Here is a 19,900-nt window from a genome sequence, read left to right as displayed (position 1 = left end):
AGGAGTTGGGCTCAGACCATTACAGATTAAAGACCAGGGGACAAGATAGCTCATCTGGTAAAGCATTGGCCACCAAGTCTAATAACCTGAACTTGATAACTGAGACTCACATATTAGAAGGAGAAAACTGACTCTTGCAAGATTTTTATGACCTCAGTACATGTACTGAAATGCACACACACACAAATCTTAAATATATGTTATTTTAAGTGTTATATATACATATATAAATGATTTTTTTACTGAAGAGATTTGTTTCATATAATATATTATGATTATGGCTTCCCTTCTCCCTACTCCTCCAAAATCCTCCTCCCCTCCTCCCCCTCCCAACTCCATGCCGTTTCTTTCTCCCTCTCATTAGAAAACAGGTATATAATAATAATAATAATAATAATAATAATAATAACAATAACAACAACAACAACAAGCCAGAATAGGGAAAGAATCAAGCAGGAAAAAGCACAAGAAATACACACAAACACTGAGACACACACATTCACACACAAACACCCCCCATAAACACAAAACTAGAAAGTATAATATATAAACAACAGATCTATAAGCTTAAAAAAAGCCCTGAAAAAGTATTGTTAAACAAAATACCTCCATGAATATAATAGACACGGGTGTCTGGAGAACAGCCAAAGAAGGGATTGCAAACTGCAAGTGGACACGTCTGCCTGGTCCTAGAAACTCTTTATCCTCTAATAGGAGAAGGAGGAAAGATTCCTATGGTCTTCTAAAGCATACAGCCCAGGGCGCCAAACTTCTTAGGTGACCATAGAGTTCTTACATAAATATATTGCAGAGACATTAACGATTTATTGGAGTTGATGTATTTGGTTTATTGTTTTTACTAAAAAATGGCACTCATGGCTTCTTGGCCACTCAGCTAGGATCAAGTACAGTGTCTGTTCTTACCAGGTTAATATCTGATCTATCCTTTCCCAGGGTCAATATAGTAAAGGGCTTGTTAAAGGAGATGAAATAGGAGCTTGCTCTGTCTATTCTACCAATCAACCTGGCACTGCAAAACCTGAAAGAGGCATGCGCCCCTCAGGAAACAAGGCATCTTGTACAGTTGGGGCTTACTTTTTAGCTAATATCTTTTCAGTTTTGTTTTCTGTGTTGGGAGGGAAAAATAGCACTCTCTGCAGCATATGTTTTTAAACTGAGTATTTACCTAATGTGTGTGTGTGTGTGTGTGTGTGTGTGTGTGTGTGTGTGTGTGTGTCACACCATGGTGTTCAAGTGGTGTATAAAGTGCTAGAGTCAGTTTTCTCCTTTCACCATGTGGGTCCTGGGCATTGGCTTAGGTCTTCAGTCTTGGTGGCAAGTACTTTACCTGTTCAGCCCTCTCATGGCCCCCACCCAATAGCATAATTTCTGTTGTGTCGTCTTCTTTTCTGTTCTTGTTTGGCATCTTGTGGGATTTTTAGTAATTGAAAACACTGTGTTCTGTGCATCATGCCAAATAATTTAGACACATACGTCACCATAGCCTTGTGTAGCACAGGAGGACCTTCCTGCTTGGTCCAGCACTTTGTTGTGGAGGTACTGGAACTAATTCAGTGACATTAGAAAACATAATTTTACCTAATTATGACCAAAAATGTAGTCATAATGACCTAGGTTTTGTAAGGAGAATGAGGGAGAATATTCATGATCAAAACTAATAACTGACTTTATAGTAGGTATGTATATCCCTAGAAAAGCATAGGGAAAATCAAGAAATGCATGTACCAAACTATGAGAATGCAATGAGAATGTCGTTTCTTAATTTAGCATTTTATGTATTTTAAAAACTGAGGTTATATAATGAATTCAAAGGTAAATATATAAAAAATACAGTACTAATATATTGAAAATTTTATCTAAAGTTAGTTATATTTTGAATGCCCTGTCAAACTGGTGATGCACTTATCTTTTGGTGTGGGTTTTGGTAGAAAGACCACTTATAGATATGAGTGAGTGTATATGTGTGCATCATTCATTGTGAAGCATCAAACAGATACAATGAAAGAAAAGACCAACAGTGCACTTAGTTTAGCATGTGATGACTGCTGGGAGAGGAAGAGCCATTTTTTATAATGATGTGACCCCTCCTCACCTATAGGATGACCACATACCAAAGCAGGCCCAAGGCCCAAGACTAACTGTACAGTACAAACTGGACTTGATGGAGGACAAAGGAAAAAAAAAGAAGCAATCTCAAAGTTAAGTGGGAAGGAAGAGGAAGGGTGGTGAGGGAGGAGCTAGGAAGGGTGAATAGGTTAAAAATATAATGTATGAAATTTTCAAAGAATTAATAAAATGTATTTTCAAAGTTTATTTTCTGGGGTTTGCAAACTAGCTCAGTGAGTAAAGGCCTTTGCTGCTGTGCCTGGCAACTTGAATTCCATCCCTGGGACCATATGGTGGAAGGAGAAAGCCTACTCTTGCAAGTTATACTGTGACCTCCACATGATTGCTGTCTCATGCATACACCTCCACACATATGGACACAGCACAAAAATAACATGTAGAAATGAATGCATACAATTCTCCCTGTGTGTTATGTTGGCTTCTTCAGCTTTTTGAGGCAGAGTCTCCCTCTGTAGCCCATTCTGTTTGGGAACCACTAACTCTTGCCTCAGCCTTCCTGCTGCTTGTTTTGCAGATGTGAGCCCTCACACCCACCTTGGTCTCCATACTACACTGGATCACAGCTCACTCTGCATATTGGCTACCACTGTGTTCGGCACTCACTTAATACTCTCCTGCTTGCAGTAGTCGTACTCACATTCAGTAGGGAACTTCTCCATGTCTCATGCATGTACTTACTGTGGAGCACAGTCTGTGTTTTCAGCACTTACATATATCTCACCACTACGTTTTCAGTGCAAAGTGTTGGAATTATTTTCAATTCCTGTCTACTAAGAATGAGTCCTAACACTGAATTCCTAAAATTTAGTTCCTGAGTACTTGGTAAGTCTGTTCTACAGGCCCGTTGTGTGCTCCACAGAACACAGGTAAAGTGCTAGGGCACTCTGAGTTCGGTTAAGTAAATGAAATCTTAAAAGATTGGAAATTTAATTGCAGCTGTAAATTTCTTTATTAACTGAAGATATTTTAAAAATAGAATCCCTTGTTACCTGATTCATTTTGGATTTAGTATCTACATTTAGAGATAAGCAATTTAGGCTTTATAAACTTAGAGCATAATAAGAAACAGTTAATTACGTGACAGAGTAAAATGAGCAGTTCATGGAAAACATAGGCCCCGTGGTCACTGCTGTGTCTTGTAGTTTTTCCTTAAAGGCATGTTAGTGAGAACTGTTTTCATGCATGTACCAGCCAGACTAAATATCCTCAAGGGTAAGAGGTGAGAATCTGGCTGTGAGTATCAGACTTAAGAACTTAAAAGCTTATAATATATGTTTGTTTATTATTTAGGGGTTTGTATACAAACATCTATAAAATTTATATTCTAAGTTTTTCAAGACAAAAACAAAAGCCAGAAACAGAAAATTTTCAGAGAGATGTTACTGATTTTAGGATAGGTTTGTGGATTTGCTGGTCTCATTGCATCCACTGCTTTGGCTTAATGATTCAGGATATTTTGCAAATATTCAGATACTTTATGGCTAAGAACAGAGAATAAGATGTATTGGGGGAAAATCAGTATGCATTTGTTTTTCAGGGTCGTATCCCAAGTAGAAACATGCACATAGAAGTGAAGGTTTTAGGAAACACAAATTATTAATGCTATCTCTTGCTACTTCTATATATCTTTTCAGAATTACATGTATAAGCAGAAGAGTGCTTTATTTTCATATTTTAGGGATGAAGTCACTAAGAAGTTAAAAAAAGAAATAGAAGCTGTATTTTTCCCTTTTTATCTTTTGGGAAGCAAAATATTAGTCAGAGGACCTAAGTAAAGGAGAAGGATGGAAACAAACATTAGCCTTTTACTACTGGGTGTGCACATGTGTGAGGCTCTGTGTGCACCTGCATGCATACCCGTGTGTGTGTGTGTGTGTGTGTGTGTGTGTGTGTGTGTGTGTGTGTGTCCCTCTATTAATCTCTACGTTTTTTGAGACAAGGAGTCTCACTGAACCTGGAGCTTATTGGTTAGACTATAATGACTGGCCAGTGAACTCCAGGTAAGATCTGTCTCCACATGCAGAGTTCTGGGATTCCAGATGTGCATTACCATGAAAAAGTTTTACTCGGATTCCACGGATTCCAACTGAGGTCCCAATGCTTGTGTAATAGGCAGTTTTACTAACTGACACATCTCTGTTGACATGCAATGTTAGCTTTATATTATCAGATCTTGTGATTAGACTACTAACAACTACCATTTTAAAATAACTATAAGTAATTTTCCACCTTTACAGATCAATAATCCTGAGCTCTGAAAGGAGGGCTTCCTGGCTTACTATATAGTTGACTTTGACCATTCACTTGACATTGAGGAATCCTTCATGTTTAAGTTGTTGCTAATGACAACACAAGCTCCTTGTGGGAATTAAATAGGCTAATAGGTGCAAAGTGTTTTGAATGCAACCTCACACCCACACTTAATAAAAGACAACTGGTAGCAGTAACTAATATGTCCATAATTATATTATTTATTTCATTTTTAACGAAGTATATTATATATGTACCTATTGATATTATAAAATGATTAAGGGACACTTGATTTCATATATGACCTATTTCTCAAGATTGCTACTTCATATGCTTTATTCCTTCTGAAAAAAAAAAAAACAAGAGATGTCTTAACAATGCATTCATAAGCAAAAAAGATAAAGGCAACATTGAATTTTGGAAGGGATAGAATGAATTGTGAATGCAAAGATTAATACAAATAGATTTGAACTTCAAGTCTATGATATCATGTCTTTTGAGTCCCTTAACTTCCTTAGTTTCAAATTACAACTTATTATTGATTACAATGATTGGTTATAGCAGTGTCTATTACAAATGCTCACGTTATTTATATTCTATTGTTGGCTCAATTGAGAATGTCTTGGAAGTGACACATGCTTACAAATGGGCAAACTCTCCATTTCTGATTGATAAGATGTTCATGGAGTACTTTGTAAAGAAGAGGGGTATAAATGAGTAGTCTGCAGAATCAGATAACTGAGTACCTCAAATTTTTATATATTGTTAACATTGTTAACAGTATTGGTTTAGAAATGCTGGAGAAAACTCTCAGGTAAGCTGAGAATAGTAGAACAGCTTAGATCAGAAGGGTTTTGTCCTGAGCACCAGAGAGTCCCAGAATGGCTACATGGTGAGAGCTAAGATTGAGCTCTCTTTCCCTTTTTGGAGAGCTGGTGAAGGGGACGGGGTTCTTTGGTGGTAAACACTTTGTAGAGCTTCCTCTTCCTGAAATCCAGTAAAGTGGTGACTGTAGCTTTTTAAAGGGAGTGAGAGACTGGTTATAGAGAAGTGGATGGTCCTATGCAGTTGGAGTCCACAGTAGTCAGAATTTCTTTCCTTTTTCATCTGCATTGCAGGGTTTTCTCAGATTTTTTTTCCCTTTTGTCATTCCCATGTGACTTCCTGCTTACAAATCAGAAAATGGTTTGATTTTGTCTGATAAGAATTAAAACACCGGCCGGGCGGTGGTGGCGTACGCCTTTAGTCCCAGCAGTCAGGAGGCAGAGCCAGGCGGATCTCTGTGAGTTCAAGGCTAGCCTGGGCTACAAAGCGAGTCCCAGGAAAGGCGCAAGCTACACAGAGAAACCCTGTCTCGAAAAACAAAAAAACAAACAAACAAACAAAAAGAATTAAAACACCTACATTGGATGACCCACGTATATGATCTTTTTATGCCATGTACATATTTGTTGTATGGAATGCTTCCTCTTGAAATTTTTTTGTCAAGTCTTACTTTGATACCAACAAAATAATAAACAAAATCAGAATGCTTCTTCTGTCTTCCTGTTCCACAGAGAAAGGAACGATTTTATTTGTGAGTTATCTCACTTACTAAAGAGTTTTCGTGCTTCAGAGTGTTTGCTTTCTGTGATTTCAGAAAGAAAGGGGATCCAGAAGCTGTTTTTGTGTATCAGGAAGAAGGTTCTGTAATCCTTTTACTAGAAGCAAACTGGACTACGGTTTCCTCATGATTTTCTCCGTATTTAACAGTGTGTACAAGTTCTTATTCTGCTTCCTCACATTACTTTGCTAAGATGAATTGAAAGACTTAAGTAAATCTGGCTTTGCAGATAAAAATTTTTTTTGGAACTGTATAAATCTGTCTACAAACTGCTCTGGTTTATAATTGAAGTGAAAAAGAAAAATCAAATCTTTGCTTATTTTGCTTTTATGTTATGATGCAAAGAAAAGGGTTTAAACTTGTAAAAATATGTTTATTTAATTAAATTTTGATTAACACATTTCAACTCTTCATGGTTGGAAGGTGTCTAGTAAAAATAGCAGGTCATATAAATATTCCTTTCGAATATTTTAGACATGGCCAAGGAATAAAAACATGTGCATATCCAAAATATTTATAAAGTAATAAAAAAATGCAACAATTGAGGAGTTGCCCAAAACGAAATTGAGCAAGTCTACCATGTTTTGGTTTCTGTCACAAATGTGTAACAGAGCTAGTAGAGACAATGCATTTTCACTTTTAGAAGGGAGTTTAAAAGACTTAATCATTATGGACACTATAATTTCTGAATTAAGCTATGTTTTTTGGAAAGATGAGTCACTGGCTTTGTTCACATAAGCAATTTCACTTACATATGAGTGCATATGTACGGTGCACATAAATATTTTATACATTGCATGTTACATTGCTACATAGCATTTCTACATGGAGCATACCTGTTTTATATATTTCACATATGTGTATGCTCTGCAAGACTGTGACTCATTTAAACACCAGTCTGCCCTTTAGAGAAGCTTAAGTGCTACTTTTATACAGGAAGCAAAAGACAGCAGGGTCCTGTGTCAGGAAGACCTTTGGATTGCGCCCTTTGAAGCTCATCAGAGCCCATTCAGGTTTATCCCAAGGGGTCAGTTGATGGACGGCCTGATAGTTCTTTTTCCCAGGGGCTGAATGCACAGCTTGGGCAAGACACCCAGCTCCTGCTGACTTGAGAAAAGTGTAATTTTAATGATGATTATAATGAGCTTCAGTGTTGCTGGGAGCCAAATGTATCCTTAAGTCCAGGAAAGAAAGCCGCAATCAGGGTGAAGTATAATACAGATTAGATTATACTTTGATAAATTGGCCTTTTAATTAAGATTTCCCCTTTTTCTATAATGGTTTATCTTTTACTACTCCAAGGTGAATAATTGTTATGCATCTTTATGAAGATGTCATAGCATCTGAAATTCAGTGAATGCATGGGGATAGGGGTGGGGGTGGGGGATTGCCTGTGTCAGACCATTTATCTTGACATATTAATCAATGGAACTGCAGGTTTGATACCAGCACCTGGACATTTTCAGTATTTATTTTTGCTCTGGGACCCACTTACTTAAAAAAAAAAGAAAAAAACAAAACAAAACAAAACTCTAGCCTTAGCAGATGGCTTTTATCTACTCTGAACTCTGAAGCCCAGGCTTGAACTGCATTTTCTGAAGAAGATGATTAAAGAAGCATCTAATAAAAGAAACTTAAGTTAGACACTGGGATATGAAGGTTGGCAATCCTTAGAGTGGGTGGATTCTGAGAGGGAAATTGAGTGTTAATAGAATTTGATTGAATCTGTTCTAAGTGACTGTGTTTATCGTCTGCCAGACATTAAAATGATTGAGAAGGTATACAAAAAGGATAAAGTTAATTTTTTTAAATTAAGTTGCTTAAATCCCTTTATGGGAAACATAAAGACTTGGTAATTGTTCATTTAAAAATAGGAGTGTCAATCCACTTAATACTGAGATTTCAAAAGAGGTATGAAATGTAAAGAGCTGATTCTAGCTTACTTTGGATAGCTCATAACAAATGCTTTTGAGTTGTTTAGGCTGTGACTCACAATTAATATATATATATATATATATATATATATATATATATATATATATATATCTTAAAATGTGAATTAAATATTTACAAATAATGTCCCCAGCCCAGGTAATTGACTCTACATTCTATTGCCTACTATTTCATTAAAAAGAAAGTATATCAAAAACCAATGAGCCGTTTCATAATTCACATAGATCTCAGTTCATCAGACAATGCTCTCAAGTTGTGTATACTGCTTAGAAGGAAAGTGAATGTACAATAAATTACTAAATATTCTTTTTAAAATTATAAAACTCTTATTGCAGAATGAATATAAGAACATGTTGTGTTCCCCAACTGTCAATAACTGCTGTATTAAGTCAACTAATATTTTGTTTAGGCCAATATGTACATCATTTGTCTGCATGACTGCATGGGTGTGTGGCATACTCCAATTCAAAATGTTACTAAAATAAGTAGTATGTTGAGGTGTTAAAAGAATCATTTTAAAATGTTGAAAATATTTACAAAAGCACCTGAAATTTGATGCTATTAGATGCTGATATGTAGATAGGATGATTTTTGACACAGAAAATGATAAAAAAGGAAACTCAAACCATTAAATAAGACAACATCATAGATTACTGTACCCAGCTAAATGGGCCTTATGCAGTGAATGAGATACACTTTTTATACTGTAATTTCTCTTATTGCCAAGGAGCAGGAGGCTGACACAGAGATGTCTTGGGGATAGGATCACTCATGTCTTTCAGATCTATTCACCACTTTTCCCAATTGAAAGCCAGGCATAATTTGGGAACAGGTCCTTTGTGCTCATTATATGTTTTTTTTCTGATTCCATGGATATAATGCATGAAAGGATGAATGATGAGGCTGAGTTGGCTAAGGGGTCTGGAGGAAACAGTGAATGTGCATAGTCTGTTCTCTGTTTGCCTTGAACATTTTTCCTGATTTCTCTAGAGATCTTTAGTTTTCAACATTAGGGAGATGGGGGCATCAGGAGTTGAACCCAGTGTCTAACACAGGCTGGTGAAGACACTGAACTGTGCCCCAGTGTCCTTTCTACTTTTTCCTTTGAAACAGGGTCTCACTCAGTTGCCCACACTGGCCTTGAATTTTCAATTTTCCTGCTTCAGCCTCCCAAACAGCTGTGAATAAAGACTCGTTTCAATCTGTGAAGAAACTCTATTTTAAATGACCTTAGTATCATGATAGTTATTTCTGATGAAGTTGAAGGTACAAATTTTATCTTCAATGAGAAACATTTTCCTCATGGTAAAAATACATATAACCATGTGTTTGAGATGTTTAAGTTTCTGATCAAGGGGACCCAAGTCACTTAGTTTTCTCTCTACTTCAAATGGATTTTGGTACTATGTGATATAGAAACAAAGTTTAATCAATAGAAACTTACAAAGCATTCAAGATTACTTGTCAAAACTAATCAAAAATCTGTATACGTGACATGTGGAGCCTGCTTCCATTGTATTACAGATTACTTTCTTAGGGAAGATGAAATAAATACTAAGTAAAAGAGAAGTAGATTTTGGTTCATTTTTAAAAACTCTTCATCAACACATTATTAGATAATTCTATAAGGGAGAAATGTATCCAAACTAAACATTTCACTTGTATTTCCATATAAATGTATTTGGGGGCTGGGCAGTGATGGCGCACGCCTTTAATCCCAGAACTCAGGAGGCAGAGCCAGGAGGATCTCTGTGAGTTTGAGACCAGTCTGGTCTACCTAGTGAGATCCAGGACAGACACCAAAACAACACAGAGAAACCCTGTCTCAAAAAAAACCAAAAAAAAAAAAAAAAAAAAAAAAAAAAACGTATTTGACTATTAGACATCCTAGACCTAAGTGTCACTAGCAGCAAGAATATTGAGAATTTAATGTAAATTTTCCTTCAAGATCATTGAGTATGTCTTGCAAACATAGTTAATATCCATGGATGTTGTAAGAAACAGACTTGATGTCTGTGCTTATCAAGTTTTTGACAGTTCTAGGGAGATAGTTATTTGTAAAATTTATTTAAGTGAATTTGTGATAAGCAGAAATCAAAAGTATGAGGGAGAAAGAAGAGAACTCCCAGCCTAACTTGGTGGTCAGGGAAGGTACCAAGAAGGGCCAGGCATCAAGGAGTGTCTTAAGGAGGGGATAGATCATATCCTTTCATGATTACAAGGCTGCTTTTGTGTGCTCAGGTCTGGCATTCCTTTCCCGTTGAGAAAAGCTGTAAGACTCCCAAACTAGACTGTGCTAGTTTCATTTCTGTTGTTGGGATGAGATACCCTGAGAAAAGCAACTTAGGGGGTAAATGGGGTGTTTCAGCTTACAATTCCAGGTTATAGTGCACCACTGTAAGGCAGTGAAGGTAGGAACTTTAAACAACTAAACACATCATACCCACAATCAAGAGCAGACAGTAATGAATGTATGCATGCTGATTTTCTTGTTTGAGTTCAGCTTGCATTCTCCACTTCTACACCCTTAAGTATCTTTTGCCTAGAGATTGATGTTGTCCACGATGGGCTTGGTCTCTCCATGTTAATTAAGAAAATGCCCCATAGACATACCACAGGCAACAATATGTAGTAATCTCAATCCCTCATTGAGATTGTCTCCTGAGATGTATCTAGGTTTTGTGCAGTTGACACAATTACCATCACAGAGATCACTAACGTAGAACAAGCTATTTGTTAGGGAAATCCTTTGAATATTTTGTATAATGGATCCAGTCTGCAAGTATGGAAGTATTTAGTGTCTGGAATCCTAAAAGATAGCAAAATAAACTTGAATGTTTTTCTGCGTCTTGAAGGAGACACACTTAAAGTCTTTATTTTGAAGTAAATAAATAATATAATTTTAACACTAAATAACAATTCTTTGCAGTTTGCTTTCAAATTTACATGGGTCAACAATCTATACAATAAAAAGTAAATGCAATAACTTATAACAAACTGAACACTAATAATTTATACAAAGCACTCACTCTGTGTCAGAAGCTACTCTTAGTATACCAATGAGGTATCTTACTTCATTTGACAGCAACCCAGTGGGTTTTCTAAAGCAAAGAAAATAATGCTTTCTATATTTTAGGCAATTGTTTATAGAGATGGTTATAGAAGCCTGGAAGGTAGCATATACTTTTAGATGCAAAAATTATGCTTATTGCTGTTAAGAAAATAATGAAATAAAATAATTTTTAATTCTCACGACATCATAGTGTAAGTGATGAAGTGTGGGAATCTCTGACTTTATTGGGCTGTCCAATCACTTTAATGGATTGGAAGTGGATCTTGCTTGGTCAAGAAAATACCAAGCATACTTTAGTGTGGATTCACAACTAGTATGATGTGTCAGACTTCAGGAAAGCGTGCTGTATATAAAAGGACCTGAGTTTAATATTTAGTAATCAGGATTTCAGAGTCTTTGTCTCTCTTAGGACCCTGCTATCAAATCAACAGTGCTCAGAATGAAGAAACCTCCATGTCTCTCAGGAATTAACAAGATAATATACCTGATTGTGACAAAGGCCCAAAGTTAGTATCTTCACATTGGGTCAGAGGCTATCACATCTCTGTCACTAAGTCTGCAACAGCTTGTGTGTGTAAAAGACATTAACCTCCAGAGCTTCTCTTTCTTTACCTTGCCAGTGACCTGGGGTCTGTGTTTATATTTGGGAGACAATAACAAGGAAGTGGTCATTGTGTGGACACTGTGGCCACAAATTGTTTGAAATTTCTGTAATTCATTTTTAATCAGTATAATGGGGATGAAAATAGTGTCATTATTAATGGCAATGTTAATGCAGAAGCCCATTCATTCATTCACTCACTCACTCAGTTTCTAAGAATACCTACAATGAGCCAGGTACTATTATTTACTTCAATGGGAGAAACAACAAATTAAAGAATGGGCTAAGCATACAAAATATAAGGAAATGAATTTGAGACAGGTCATACGATGTAACTATATCAAGGGCTTAGTATCATTTTTGCCATGTACTTGTCAAAAGTAAATCATGTCCACATTCAAAAAAGGTCACTGTATAACACAAAGGTCTAAATTCTCAGTGGTGACAATGGGGTATGTCTATCTACATTTCTTCTTCTTGTAAAAAATATTTTATTCTTTGAATATTTCATATAATGCATTTTTATTTGCATTTTCTTTTGACTTTTATACATGAGTGCTGTACCTACATCATTTCCAACCACCCCCGACTCCTTCCATTTCTGCTTCTCTCAAATTCATAACTCCTTATTTTGGTATTCTCCTTTGGGTATACCCCAATATTGATGGGAATAGGTGAAATTTATGATCTTCATTATTATTGTGAAAAAGGAGAGCATAGGTTAATAGTGAGAAGTCATGATGCCATTATTGTCATGTGACTGTGTTATAGACCTCATTTTAAATTCATGACATCAGTCTCTTTTCAACTTGCTTCTCACAGGACTCTTAATGGGATACAAATAAATGGTAGAGATTGAATCTGAGCTATTGAGTGGCATAAAGCAGCAAGGTGTCTCCTCCCTCCCTTCCTTTTGCATTGATGGTTTTCTGAGTCTTCAATGACCGTCTGTGATGACCCAGAGTGAGTGAGTGACTTTGTGACCATCTGCCTTCTTCCAAACTTTAAGTTCTCAGTAGAGGGAAAATAATATGGATTTTTATGCACCTGCTTTGTACATCTCCTGAACCATAGAGACTTACCTTCCTTTATAAACTATGATCTTTTAGAAACAAGAAAAATGTATGACTGTGTACTAAAGGACATTGTTATTGCTTTGCTATTACCTGAAAGTGTAACAAAATTTAAAATTAATGACAGCCAGGAAGAGGGAATGGAGATAATCAAAGTTGTGTTCCTTGCTTTAGAAGGAACTTTCATTCCATTTCCTTGCTTAAAGAAGGATACATATGTTTACCAGTGATTTTTTTCAGAGGGAGGTGTAAAAACACGAGACAAAAAGAAAACACTCTTTTCAACATAAGACAACATTATTATCTTACATGAATAGCTCCTCTGCTAACAGAAGCCCCATAGCCATGCTTTGAGCAGAGAGGAGTGCTACATCACTCGGCGTGGTACCCACATATAAGGTAGCAGATTGCCTCAAGCACTTCATTGGGACCAGGCAATTGGTAAGTGCAAGGTTAATTACCCATCCCTAGAAATCTGCTATATATGACGCTGACTTCCCTAGGGAGAAACTTATTTTTTCTTTGAGGACAAATATGTAGTTAGCAGTTATTAAATGTAGAGAAACATTCATCATAGACATCTTCTAGTAGACGTCTTCGTGGTGCCAGTGCATTCAGTCTTGCCTGTCACTGGTCAAACTCTCATTGGAGACCCCTGCTCTGCCAGCTCTTCCGTTGATCTCAGAGAATTGATATTGACAGAGTCCAGATTACCTTTCACCACCCACAAGGCAGTTGAAAATGAATATTTTCTTTCAATAGAAATTCATTTTGACAAAGGTTAATTTCTAGCATTTTCTGTGATCTGTGGTCCAGTCAATTTTCCCTTCTTCATCTTTGTGAGAACATAGATCCCCAGTCTACATAGTGTATCAACCTCTCCATCATCCACTCAAGGAGGTTATTACAGTCCATGTACACTTTTACTTTTCTGAACCCTGGCTGGCAGTGTCTTTCCAAAGAGAAGCAGAATTACTCTGTTCCTTTTGGAATGCTGTTAAGGAAGGATTTTGTCATGTTTTGTTCTTGGAGAAGTAGTGAAGGGGATGATGACATCAGGGGCTGTAATGTACTCAAATTTGCAAAAAAAAAAAAAAAAAAAAAAAAATGTTTCCAGCTGAGTTGTAGAGGGAAGTATCCTTGGGTTCATGAATAGGGTCAGATTACAGACATCTTCTGAGCTGGCCCATCACTCCTTGGGCTGACGAAGAAATTCAGGAAACATGTTTTAAGCTTTAGAAGTTCTCTAAGAAACAGTTTTGTCAGAAACAGCAAAAGACTAGAGGTCCCTAACCTGTGAAACACATATCCTCAAGCTTTAGGTGGATACAAAAACATCATTTGGTATTTGCCTTCTCTAATTCTCTTTGGTTTGCTGTCTTAAGACTTTTATAATTTATTTTACCTAAGGACATAAGTTATGTGGGTAACGTAACATATATACACTCTCATACATTTCAAGTTACGGTGGAAAAAGAAGCAAAATATTTTGAAGCATTCCCAATTATTCTTTCTGACAATAGAATCTTCAGTAGAATCCAGACCTTTACCTTTGTAATCACTGCTGTTTATGAAGGATAAATTCTGGAAAGGAATGAACGTTTAAAAATATTTCTTTTATTTTTAAGATTATAATATAATTACATTATTTTCCTCTTCCCTTTCCTCCTCCCAAACGCTCTTGTATACCCTCCTTGCTCTCTTTCAAATGCCTGCTTCTTTTCTCACCACTTGCTGTTATATGCATATATATATATATATATATATATATATATATATATATTCATATCAATCATTTTAATGGAGAATCTTGCCAACAGTAAGGAGCAGCTTAGAAATATCTTTGCTAGGCATTATTGTGTATGCTAAAGGTGAATGCAATTCTGATTATACATTATTCATTGTATAAATGTCTGGGCTATTGAATCCATACACAGATAGCCCATAATAAGATTAACATGTTTACTTCTTATCAATATTCTATATTATAAATGCTTCAAAACTGCCACCTTGCACTTCTATATCTGTTTCTTTTATATATTTTATTGATAGGATTTAGGATCTTATATTGAACAGCAAAGTAGAATTGCCTCCCACTGCCCTCCCTCTGAATTATGACAATAATTAACACCAAATGAAGTATATATATATATATATATATGTGTAGAGAGATAGATGATAGATAGATAGATAGATAGATAGATAGATAGATAGATAGATAGATAGATAGATAGATAATGCTTGATTAGACAGGATTGTAAATGCAGAGGGAAAAAATCCTACAACAGTGGATTCTTAAGTGCATGTAGCACAATCTCAAGATAATTTTATCATGTGAAAAATTCTAGGATGAAAAAGAACAGTGATTTCAAACTTCTATAGGATAATTCTAAACTATCATGCTTACGGTTTGAAGGTTTAGCACAGTGAGTTTGAGAGAGAGTGAGTACTAGGAGAGAAAGCATGTGCTCCTCTTGGAGAGGACCAAGTCCAGTTCCCAGAACCCACCCCTTACAACTGCCTGTAACTCCAATTCCAGGGGGATCCTTTTTCTCTGATTTCCATGGGCCTTACACTCACTTTTGTATACACACACACACTCACACACACACACACACACACACACACACACACACACACACACAATTAAAAATAAAATAAATTTTGAAAAGTGAGAGCGAATATTAACTGTAAATTTTAGAAAATACCAGGAAAAAATGGTCCAAAGAGGTATGTGAAATACACAACTACAACTTTAAATTAATCCAGCATTTCTAAAAGATTGACATATCAACAAGAAGTCAGTATAAAGTTAGTTCTGTCTACATTTTTTTCACACCAAGTATTGAAATTGAGTGATCATTCTGAATTAATTCCAGGAGTTCAGTGTCCACCAGTATCTAGTGGTGTCTATTTTGGACAGTGTGTTTCAGTGTTCATCTAATCCTTCAAGATAGAAGAAATCTCTAACACACATTTGACAAACCATAAAGATGGGGAAAAGTGATAAAAAGAACAAAGATGTGAACACAACTATGCTTTGGAAAATGTAGAAAGCAAAATATAGCTATTTTGTTTTCTATTTGAAACAAGGAAACAAATAATATTTTCTGAATTTATAACTGAAGAAAAATGTTTGGGGGAACGGTACCAAAGAAGCTGTATGTCTCCTGAATAATCCAGCACATCCAGTTACCTTGGGGTTGGTATTTCCCTTGGAGCCTGCAAATACGATAATGTCACTATAAAGCCTGTGACTTTTTTTTTTTTTACATTCAGGTAATTGAGAGATCAAATGACAATTTCTTCTTTTCTCTGAAAGACACAGGTATTGCTTCATATGTAATTTAGATTGTTATTAGATTTTAATAGGAAATTAATTTCTTCAAATCTTTTCCTTTAGTTTTAGTGTCCAATGAGGTTTTATATTTGGTAAGCATCACAGCAACACTTGATGTAAAAGAGATGAGTGGCTGTATATTTTTGCTGTTGATATTTCAAGACCATGTTCATTTTGAATGTTTTCTTTGGACATTCACAAATAGTATAGAAATCTATGTGCTTTGGATCCCAGGTCCCACTGAAATTACAAGCATCGGCATTTGTCATTCTGAAATGGGAAGAATGGGCCCCTGAAGAACTCTTGAGAAGAGGGAATGAGGAAACTGTGACATGCCACTCTGTGTGCCAATGCCAGCAGGCTCTAGGAAACATTAATCAGACTTTCTCTTTGGCCCCAAATAGTGCTTATTTTTCTGTTCAAAAATCAAGTTTTTTGCCAATCTGGAAAACAGTGGAAGAAACTTACTTTTTTTCTTACAGAAGGAAGCATACTAGGTAAAAAATAAATAATGTATCGAAACAATGTCCTGTATCTATAATTTATGTAGGTATATATTTATATATAGGATATATATTTAAATACAGAAGAGATGTACAGAACAGCACAGGTTTCCATTCTTGCATCATTATAGAGATAGTATCTGTACATAATTCTCAGATTAACACACTGCTAACAGATTAATCAGGATAGTAACATCATTGAAGTATTGACAAAACAAATTCATTAAAGATTAATCATAGCTTTATAATGTATTATACTATAGTTTTGCAAAAAAGAATAAAAATATTCATGTTTTCTTTTTCATGCTTCCAATTTATCAATGTAATATATTATTTTAATGTAGTCAATATAAAATATGATATCATTTAACTTGTTTAAGCCCCCTTTTCTGGGATTAAATGCCCCAGTAGTGCATCTTAGCATAACTAGATGTTTTCTATCTTTTAATTACTGTGACTAATTTTTTACAGCTCGGTAACAAACCCTTGAAAATAATGAACATGGTGACGCATTCTTAATTATAATGGTACGAAAAGCACCACTCTAATTTCAGGCTTACATTGAAAAAGAATTTCTCTGGAATTGAAGCTCTTCTGATTGCTTTCCACATCACGTTTTAAACAAACACTGTGCTGCTTTAGCTGTGACTTGGTTGCCTAGGATACACAGTTAATGTAGCCCTAAGATGCTGGTACCAGTAAGCTTTGAGGCCATGTCTGTAAGTGCTGCACACAGTTGCCTTTAATAAATTGGAGAAATTTAATACAGGCCCGTAGTGGGGTGATCATTTTGATTAATAAAATAATTGGCTGTATATTTGAATGGTAATATGGAAAAGGGCTGTTTATTTTTTACATTAGTTTTCCATAAAATAGGCAAAAGATGCCTATTTTTAAAACAAATGCAAAATTGATTCAGTGACCTAATTCTAAGACACATTCTCAAAGAATATAATATTGGTTGTTTCAGTACTGGGAAAGCTAACTAGCTAAATCTCAGTGAGTCATTCTTACAAACATCATCTAATAGTGTCTCTTGCTGGTAGATGTTTATTTTGTCTGTGGTAAGAGCATTTCACAGCTTATTTTTATTAAGACATTGCAAGTTTCAAATATTGTCATAGAAATATAATAAAATGTGCAAAAATGTTTGCAGTGGTAATTAATGAGAACATTGGTACTGCTGGAGAATCACAAATTTGAATGGTATATGTCTAGGTTGTTGTGTTTCTCACATTAACGAGTTGTTTTTCGATGACAGTATATTGTTCATATTTTACCAGTATGGATTTTTGTTTAATTATGGAGCTGGGAATACAAAGCTAGCTATATATTTAGCAAAGCTAAATTGTCTTCTTTTAAAAATCAGTTGCACTCTTACCTTAGTCCTAAAACGGGGTTGATGGGGGATAAATTGTCTTCTTTGCTGATTGAAATGCAAATAAAATTTGAATTGTGTAGAGAGAGGGAAGATCCAGTTTGAGCCAGCAGGTGGTGCTTGAGTTTTAAGTGCATTTAGAATGGAGGGTTTTTGTTTGTTTGTTGTTTTTTTAATTTTTAAACACTTCAGTAATGATGTTTTTACTTTTTTTTTTTTTCCTGTAGCCTTGATTATATTTTGGAATGGAAAATATTATTAAGGGTTTGGGAATTATCACTGAGTTTTGACAGCTCAACTTCTTCCGGTGTGTTGTGCCCTTTGTCTTTTCTCTAACCATTGCTTGCTAGTCTGCAGTAGTTTTTGTGGGTTGTAAAGATGGGCAGACAGCTGATTTGTTGTTTTTTCCCTTCAAGCTGAGCACCTGTATGGTGGGAGTGGGAACAGGCTAATTCTATATTCAGTTCTCAGTAAGGGGCGTGGGAGACATGTATTCACCTGGGCAGGATTCAAGGCAATTCTTAACTTCATCTGGAATCCTCTGCATATTCATGGCCCCACTTCAGTCTACTGTGCCTGGATATTTCCTGTCTGTGCTCCTTAGAATATAGATCTCTTAACAGTCACTTGAATTTTTTAAGTCCTCAAAATTCAGTTATTCTGTACCCGGGATGACATTTCTGCATTGAATTCCATCAAAAGTAATGCCCATTTGGCCAAATTCAACAGGAAAACAAATGCATTTTTAAATGATCATGCGTTTTGTGTGTAGATATTATAACTCCAGTGAATGAGCATCCGACTTCAGCAGCAACAGATAATGATATATTTCCTGGGCATCAAAATGTCATTTCTTTCTATGAATGTATCAAATATACTTTGCTATTATGGTTTAATTATTTAAACCTAAAAATACTATGTATGTCTCACATTCTGACAGAAATTACCAGAAAGAAACTTATAATTATATTTCTTCACTTTAGATAATTTCTTGATTGGTTGTTTCATTAAATAACATTTGGTTTTACAATATTGATAGCTCTAGAATTATAATACTGTGAAGGTCCTAAACTATAATTTATTTGAACAGTTTTATTTCTGACTTTAGTTAGGATGATAACTACTTTATATTCCTAAAGTAATAGGTGTGCTATTTCAAAACCATTGTAAATTACATCAGATAATCAAGTTAGGTTGATATTTAATTCACTTTAATAAGCTATCAGAAAAAAATCATATTTCCCACCCAAGAAAAGTCCCTTCTCTTCTATCTTTCCTCGAGATGAATTTCTCTGCCAGAATGAATATCTTCAATCAATTATTGTAGCGGTGTCCTGCAGAACTCTGATTCAAACTGATCAATCCAACTGGTCTCAGCAGAGGTGAAGTAATGAAACAATGGTCTTATTTCATCTAGGATAGTGTACCCTCCTTCATATGTGTGACTTGCAAGACATCACACCATTGTTGATGGGCATTTTCCTTTTCCTTATAATAATGCAGCTTAATGCATCATTTGTCAGCTATAAATTGAGATCTGCATTTAGGGGTCTCCCTAGGGCTCTGACAAAGAAGATGATTCTGTCTGTCCAAGGGTGCTGTTGTGGATGATGGACCAAAGTGGTATTTCAGAATCCTTCTTGTTATGGTTGTGTGAAAACTCAGAGATGGTAGTTCCTTCAGACGCTGACTGCTATTGCAAACAACAGCAACAAAGTAACTAACCACAATCGAAACTCTAACAATTTGGACTCTTTTAGTTTCTTTTCCTGTTGCCCTGGTAAAATACTTAGACAGAAACAATTTATAGGAGAAAGGGTTTATTCAAGCTTAGAGTTCAAGAGTAGAGTCCACCTAAGCAAAAGCATCAGGGGATTAGAAATTTCGAGGAACTGGTCAGGAAGCAAAGTAACTAATGCTTACTTCTATTCACCTTCCTTTCCCACACACTCAGGTCCAGGATCACAGGTAGGAGACA

General features: G+C 35.7%; 1 protein-coding gene and 1 non-coding gene across 12 annotated transcripts in view; both read left to right on the top strand.

Moving 5' to 3' along the window:
* Nlgn1 (neuroligin 1) overlaps positions 1–19,900 on the top strand; it is an 899,837-nt gene that overhangs the window by 310,822 nt on the left and 569,115 nt on the right. The gene's annotated exons all lie outside the window — the stretch shown is intronic.
* LOC114697562 lies at positions 876–1,060 on the top strand. Its single transcript, XR_003735213.1, has one exon. It is a non-coding gene; the product is annotated as a U2 spliceosomal RNA (small nuclear RNA).

The sequence above is a fragment of the Peromyscus leucopus genome, chromosome 6 (assembly GCF_004664715.2).
Source record: "Peromyscus leucopus breed LL Stock chromosome 6, UCI_PerLeu_2.1, whole genome shotgun sequence".
NCBI classification, from domain to species: Eukaryota; Metazoa; Chordata; class Mammalia; order Rodentia; family Cricetidae; genus Peromyscus; species Peromyscus leucopus.
Note: the sequence above shows the minus strand (reverse complement) of the source record. Positions and strands in the feature narration are given on the sequence as shown.